Here is a 7,972-nt window from a genome sequence, read left to right on the forward strand (position 1 = left end):
AAGGTGCTAAGGGTTCAAAGGTGCTACTTGTACCACACACCTACCTAACCCACACACCTACCTAACTTACCATTGTGGTTGACGTTGTAACTGAAGGAGTGAGGGAGGGCTTATTGAGTGAAATTTTGTATGCAGACGACCTGGTCTTGACAAGTAATAGTATGGAGGGACTGGAGAGAAAGTTTGAGAAATGGAGAGAAGCATTTGAAACCAAGGGTATAAAGATGAATCTTGAAAAAACAAAAGTGATGGTGAGTGGAGCAGAAGGAACGGTTGTTGAGAGCAAAGTAGATCCCTGTGGAATATGTGGCAAGAGAGTGATGAGAAATTCAATGCAATGCAAGGAATGTGGAAAGTGGGTACATGCAAGATGTGCTAATGTCAAGAGAGCCGCAACAAGATTGGCGAAGTGTTTTGTGTGTGGGAAATGCAGTAAAGGAAGGAATGAAGTGGAAGGCCATGATGATGAGTTCTGCCATGGCATCGAAACAGTGACAGACTTCTGTTATCTGGGTGATCGGATAGATGGAAGTGGTGGATGTGAAGCAGCGGTGACAACAAGGGCAAGATTGGGCTGGGCAAAGTTTAGGGAATGTGGGGAAATGTTGTATGGCAGAAAATTTTCACTAAGGATGAAAGGAAAAGTATATCGGAGCTGTGTGCGGCCTGCAATGCTATATGGTAGCGAGACATGGGTATTGAGAGAGAGTGAACTGGCAATCCTGAGAAGAACGGAAAGGTCAATGGTGAGAGCAATGTGTGGGGTGAAAACGAGAAGGGAAAAAAGGACTGAAGAATTGTTGGATATGCTAGAGATGAGAGAGACCATAGACCAAATGGCAAGGGCAAATGGAGTAAGATGGTATGGACATGTGATAAGGAGGGAGGAAGGAAGTTTTCTTAGAAAGGCACTAGATCTAAAGGTGGATGGGAAGAGGAAACGCGGTCGTCCAAGAAGAACGTGGAAACAACAAGTGAAGGATGAATTTAAAAAAGTCGGACTGAAGGAGGAAGATGCAAGGGACAGGGTGAAATGGAGAAGAGGGATAAAAACAATTGCTGCGCGGAAACAATCGGCCACCCCCACTAGTGGGGAACAAACCGACGATGGATTATGATGATGATGATGAAATTCACTACTAATTAGAAATGTAAATTTTTGAACTACTGGCAGGGGGCTTCTGTTGATGCAAGGTACTATAAGTTTCCAAATTTTTTTGTTAATTTTAAAGTAGAGCCCTGTAAGTGCTTTACACACATAGAAAGTATATTTTACCTTGTTAAAGGTTTTTATGTGGTTGTAATACACAGTAAAAATATCAAATTTGGAACAAATGTGAGTTCTTAGAATTTTCTGCAAACTTGTACTTTGGCTTGGTGTGAAAAATTAGATTGTTGTCGTATTCAAGCCTATGCTCAGTTGTTGAAGATTTAGATTAAGTGGACGAAAGGAAAAAAAGCCAATCTTTGTGTCTATCAATCTTCACTCTTCAGGCATGCTTTTGGTGTTTTGCCAAAGAATAGATTGATATACCGTACATGATGTGATTGGTGTATTACAAAATCCAGGTCAAGACCAACTTTCTTTTATAACACCATTCGTTAATCATGGAGCATTGTGATACAGGAATAAAAAATACATCAATTACTTCCTGTATTGATGCTTCGCAAAGCTGATACAAATATTCAATAGAAAGAGAATGATAATTAAAGTGATAAATATTACTGTAATAAATGTTCAACTAAAAAACTTCAATCAAAATTGGTCAATTTATCACTTGTTTTGTGCTGTCAAAAAATGCCAATGAATTTTTTTTATTATTTAACATAAAACTATGGAAAAGCTTTGCCTAAGTACTTGGCTGACAAACGACAAATCTTGTATGGTCAAGTCAGAACACGTAAAATAAATGCTTAAGTTGCTTAACATAACATGTATGAGTGATATATATATCCACAAAAATTAGGTAGACTAGTTAATTTTAGAAGTAACAAGCTAAACTGTTCAAAATGCTTTCTGTTGCCTTTTTTTAAATTGGGGAGCATCAATGTATCCTAATAATTTATCTAAGCTAACTGTGAATTAACTCACATTGGATACAAAAAACTGTTAACAGAGTTAAAAAACTTTCATAATGTACCAATGTAATACAAACAGTATATATAATTGATACTTTACAATGTAAATAATAATGACCTGTTTTAGCCTGATGCTGCAAGTTTGCTGTGGTAATAGCGTATAATTGATGCAATGATAGTGCAAAAAAAAATTGACATGCAGTGCTAAAAAGGCAAGTGATAACAACTGTGTGAACACCATTAAACACACTTGTATATTAAAATAAAAGCAAAAAATTCTTTAAACTTATTACTCAACTAACTAGGGTAGACTAAATTATTCATAACAAGTGTAAGTAACACCACCCCAACTTAATATACCCAAAACTAAAATGCTCATAGTTGGGCAATGGACAAAAACATCAATCACAACTCCGAGGTGCCATCACATAATGGTATGAAATAAACAATCAATTGTGGAGGACTTTTTTTCAGACAAAAGCAAGCCCTTTAAATTTTCCTGTGCCTATTTACAATGTCTCTTTATTAAATGCAACCAGGGTTGTCGGTATTTTACCTAACCCAAAAAAAACCAGGTGTTTTTTTTAAAGACCCACTTAAAAAAAAAAAAAAAACCAGAGCATCATATTTGTCCAATTTTTATTAGAAAATTGAAAAAATGATCAAAAACAGTACAAGGTACTTAAAACAAACTTCAAATTAGGACTTATGGATGTGGATCATGTGGTTGTGACGTAGAATTCCAAGGATAAATTGAGAACACATTGGATATTTCTGTACACAAAATCAAGTAATGCCACTTTGTAATTACACTAAAACTCATTTAATGCAAGAAGGCCTCATAATTAAACAGCCCTAGTGCATTTTTTATTGAGTAATGCCAGCATGTACTGTGAGTGAGAGGCACTTCATTGGTAAAAAGTAATTTTGAGGTAAAACAAACATGAATCTACCTTTTTTGCATCTCTTAAAAAAAAACGGGTTTTTCTTAACCCTGAATGCAACACCCTATTCATTCCAGTGCTGTGGTGGAGAGATTTTTCTTATTTGTCAAAGACATGCTAAAGCCAAAGCGATCAGTACTCAGCAAGTCGTATTTTAAAATGCTTGTGTTTTTGAAAGATAGGTCATGATCAATTTCAACCAAAATGTGCTTTCTATAAGCTAACAACATTGAAATGGCAGTGGAAACAAATGATATCATATCATTTACTGCAAAATATGCCTATGATGTAGTTACCAAAATTAAAATCTTAAATAAAAACATAACTAGTTTATCTATCGTCTTTAGTTGAAACAAATATTTCAGCAGTCATTCCCATGTTGCTAAAAGTCATCTAAAAAGTTGCTATTAGCTAAAGCGATACAAAAAACACATAATCTTACAATTAATGAAAAAGGGAAACATCTACCCTTGTAAATGTGTTTCAAACAAAAAGCATTTGTTTGCTACCGAAACAAGATATGTTAAGTTGAGGCGATGAGTAATACAGGCTTTTAAAGATGTACCGGTAGTCCGGTACCGTACATTTACATAACACCTTTCATGAACAAGATCATTGATTAATGAGTTAACTTTGGGCCCCTTTACCAATGTAACCTCATTCCACGAGTTCAGCCATTTGCAGGACTTTGGCTACAATCTGAATGGAAGTTTTATCAAATATATACAGCTGTAGAGAATCTTGACACGTCTGCGAGATGATCACCTGGTTTTTTTCACTAGAATGAATTTTAGCAGAGAAGTATTTACAGGTGGTTGTACCAATTAGGGTACCTCAAATTAAACTCAGATTGTACTGCATCAAAAACCTTAGTGAAAAAAAGCAAAATGCCGTCATGTAGGCTAAGATTGAAAAGAGAAAGCTGAACTTTCAACAGGGAAAAAAAAATTTTAATCACTTAAAAACTCTCATTTGTTTATATTCTTTCATTTATCGAAAATACAGATAAAACAACAAATTCCAGCGTCAAATAATAACTGAATATGTCAGTGCTACACTTCTAAATGTGTATTTTTGCACGGTGCAGTACTATATATATAGCCTACTTCTACACTGTTGTAGCCCAATTAATATAGAGCTTTACGTCTAGCCTAAATAATAATGCACTTTATACTATATTCTGACCAGCTCAAAATCAATTTAAGGTAGTCGATAAACTACACTTTGCTGAGCTACATTTTTTCGACATATCGTCTTCCTCTGATCATCCGGTTTAGTCTTTATTGACGTGACGTCACTTTTATATTTCTGAAGTATAACATTTCTAGAGTTGCCAGAGATGACAACAATGCAACACAGCAGAGCAAACTCATTTTAAAACAGGGTTGAAAGAAAAGGTTGATTGATTTTGTGAATCTTCACCCTTACTCCGACCAGTGCCGGTCTTTGGGGTGTGCAAACCGTGCAATCGCACAGGGCCCGCAATTTACTCAGAAAATGCAGTAATTTTGTCATTTCCAATGGAAAAATTCAACAAAGGCATTAGCAACAAGAAAACATAGAGAGCGACCTATTTCGTCCCCTGAACATTTCGTACCCAAACAGATCAAGAAAAAAAAAAACAACATAGCCGAAATCGCTGATCGGAGTTGCCGCAAATGTTTCAAAATTTCTCTCGATCTTTTCAGGGGACAAAATAGGTCGAAATTTGATTTTGTTACTCCGATTTCAGGGTACGAATTTTTCAGGGGACGAAATAGGTTGCATCCAGACTCAACATAGAGACATAGCTTTATTTCCGAAAAATGCCAAAGAAAGCATGATCTTGTCCTGTTGCTATGCCACCGGACAGCACCATTTTACAGTAATACTCATACCCAAATTTTTGTTGAACATGCTCTCAGAATGCACCAAATTCAAAGTAATTTTTCAAAAATTTCTGGGGGAGGCCCCCAGACACCCCGCCGCTAGGTGTCGCCTTCGGCGATCACGCCGTCATGCTTCGCCCGCCGACCGTCAAACCCCCCTCCCGTTTCAATCTACCTAGTTATGCTACTGAATTGGATCATTGCCATTGGGGCTCGCAAAGCATATTCCGCACAGGGCCCGAAATACCCTAACACCGGCACTGCTCCGACTGAACGATGTTGACAGGGAATTCAGGGGCGGCGCCAGCCAAAAATGAGTGGGGTGGACAAAAATATTTCGAGGTAATATACTACCGTAAAGGATGGTCACTAAGATTACCGATTGCGATGTGACTCACTGCAGCTCGTTTGTGAAATTTATTGAAAAATAAACAAAGGAAGTTGAAAGGGGGCAAAAGCTCGTTTTCCATTGAGCGCACTCTAAATTATGAACAAAAGAATAGAATGGGGCCAAACGCTCCCATACATTTTCTCTGCGGTCCATAGAATTGCCCACTACGATCTTGATGTTAGCAAGCTTGTCGTTATTTTATGTCATGGAGCTGCTGCAATGATAGGCGGCCTCATAAAAATTTATTGGGTGGCCCCTTAAATAGAATTTAAAAAACCTGGCTATAGCCTATTACCCAATAGTACCCATAGCCATAGGTTAAGAATCGTTGCACTAAAGTTTTATTTTGTGCTCGCAGGTCAGTTTAAAGGCTTTCACCAATTTTTGAGGGCCAGTATTATCGGCAATGTCTCGCTCACTGCTGATCTGCACCAGATGTTCAAGTCTTTGTGATGACATGTCAGGTTGCAGATAATAGTTTATTGTCTTAACTTTGCTGCGGATACGTTCACAAGATGCCACAGTCATGGGAAAAGTAGCAACAGTAGCAATAATAATTTGAAACAAATCGCTGTACAAATGATTTAAGATCGTTTTTGTCCACACAATTTCAAAAGTGAAGACTAGCACACAATCCGCTTTGGTGCTTTCAATTTCTAGTTTCCACTTGTGACAATTAGCTGGTGCTTAAAAAAAGAAGATCCTATTGCTGCCCAACCTGACTTTCATGGAAATTATAGAACTTGACTAAATATTCAACTTTAGGCAAATTTGATGGAGTCATGTGCGTGAAATAAAATGCAGCTGCATTTGACCTTAACTGACATGCTTGATCCGAGTAACGCTTTTTAAGTTCATTTAGCATTTTGTAAAAGGATAAAGAAAAATCTCTTAACTTTTCTGTAATGGATTCAGATTCACTCCACGGAAGACTGTTGCAACCTATCAATAATATCTGACCACCTCGGAAATGGCTTGGTGGGTAGCGGTATCGCTTAGCCGGTGTGGTGGTATTTATCCGCAAACAGCAATGAGTTGAAAACCAATTTGTTAAAATCTTCCTCTGAACGCAGTGAGTCAAATGCTCTTGTCAAGTCGTTGATAGCAGCAACCCCAGTAGTGAGATCCATTTCTTCACTTTTTAAATAATCTGAAACCTGTTTACTTAACGAAAAGCATTTATGAGGAATAAGACTAGCAGTAACAAATTCAGTTTGCTTGATGCGGAACAACAAACCAGTAGATACACCATTACCTTCGTTTGACATTTGTTGGAACATTTACAGCAATGCTGGATATAGGCTACATTAATAACAACATCCAAATCATCTGAACGTGCAGACCATGTAGGGGAGATGTGGGACCAATGATACAAGGGGACCAATACAACACAGCTCGTTTTTGATCCCTACTAAAAATTAACTTTTTTTTTGGTAGTTATTGGAACGAGATTACATAAACCTTCTTTGCCACGAGGTTTGAAAGTTAGGTTGTTGCAAATGCAGAAATGAGAGACAAAAGTATGTTTTTGGCAGGCAAAAGTAAAATGTAGTACTTCTGGAAAACTTTCAATATTATGTTCAAGTGTTTAAATAGCAAATGCTAAGTTTTTCATGTACTAGGTAGGAAGGTATTTTACAATATTGGTAGGCTTTATGAGAAATAATAAGTCGAGTTTTGTGAAACCATCGTTTAATTCAAAGTTTTTGAGATGGGGGAGTTTTGAGACACTGTTAATTGAGACCATGTCTCAAAGGTCCCTGTCTGAATTTGAAAGTATTTTTTGCAGAAAATGCCTATGTTAAAGCCATCCGAAGGCTTAAAAAGAAATTTTTCAAATGAAGCTTCAAATAATGCTTTGCATGACATTGTTTAATATAACTTATCTGTGAGAAAAGCTGCCAAAAACATAAATTTGATCATACCACTCTTGGCAGATACTTGAAGGATGGATGAAAAATGAGCCATTTTCTGAAGTGTTGTCACACTTCATTAAATTTATGAATTTCTCCAAATCAATCTAGGTATTTCTGGAAACGTAGCCTACAATGTGAGAATTCTGTAACTTCTGATGAGCATCACCAAACAGGAGAAACTGAGCCTTGTACCTCAGCTTCCTTACAAAAAAATGATTCGATTTTGTTATCTTCAATACGGCCATATCCAAAAGCAGTTGCAAAGGGAAGAAAGAGAAAATCACGAAGACGTAAATCAGTTGTGAAAATCTTCAGAATCTAACACAAGCAGTGTTGTGGAAGTTCATCTAGAAACTGACGTTGAGAGTGTTTGCACCGATACCAGTGATGTTTCATGTGAAGAAAATGCATTGCAAAATATAATTCCTGATTGTCTTTCTACTGGAACCTATGTAGTGGCCAAAGTTCATGCAAATGCAGATGTTAAATTTAAACATTTCATCGGCCGGCTAGCACATGGACCTGATCAAGATAATGACTATGAAATGGAGTTTTTAAAACTAAATTGAGAAAACATCGGACAAAATGAAGGACTGTTTTGTGTTCCCAGGAAATGAAAATGTGGCTTATGTGTCTCATTGTGATATTGTATGTCTTCTGCCAGACCCAACCTCTGTTGCCAAAACGAAACGCTTGTCTGGTGTTTTGAAATTTGCAATAAACTTGTCACAATATCACATTGCTGTCTGTGACAACCCCTCCCCAGCCAACTGT

Source organism: Aplidium turbinatum, chromosome 12 (genome assembly GCF_918807975.1).
Source record: "Aplidium turbinatum chromosome 12, kaAplTurb1.1, whole genome shotgun sequence".
Classification (NCBI taxonomy): domain Eukaryota; kingdom Metazoa; phylum Chordata; class Ascidiacea; order Aplousobranchia; family Polyclinidae; genus Aplidium; species Aplidium turbinatum.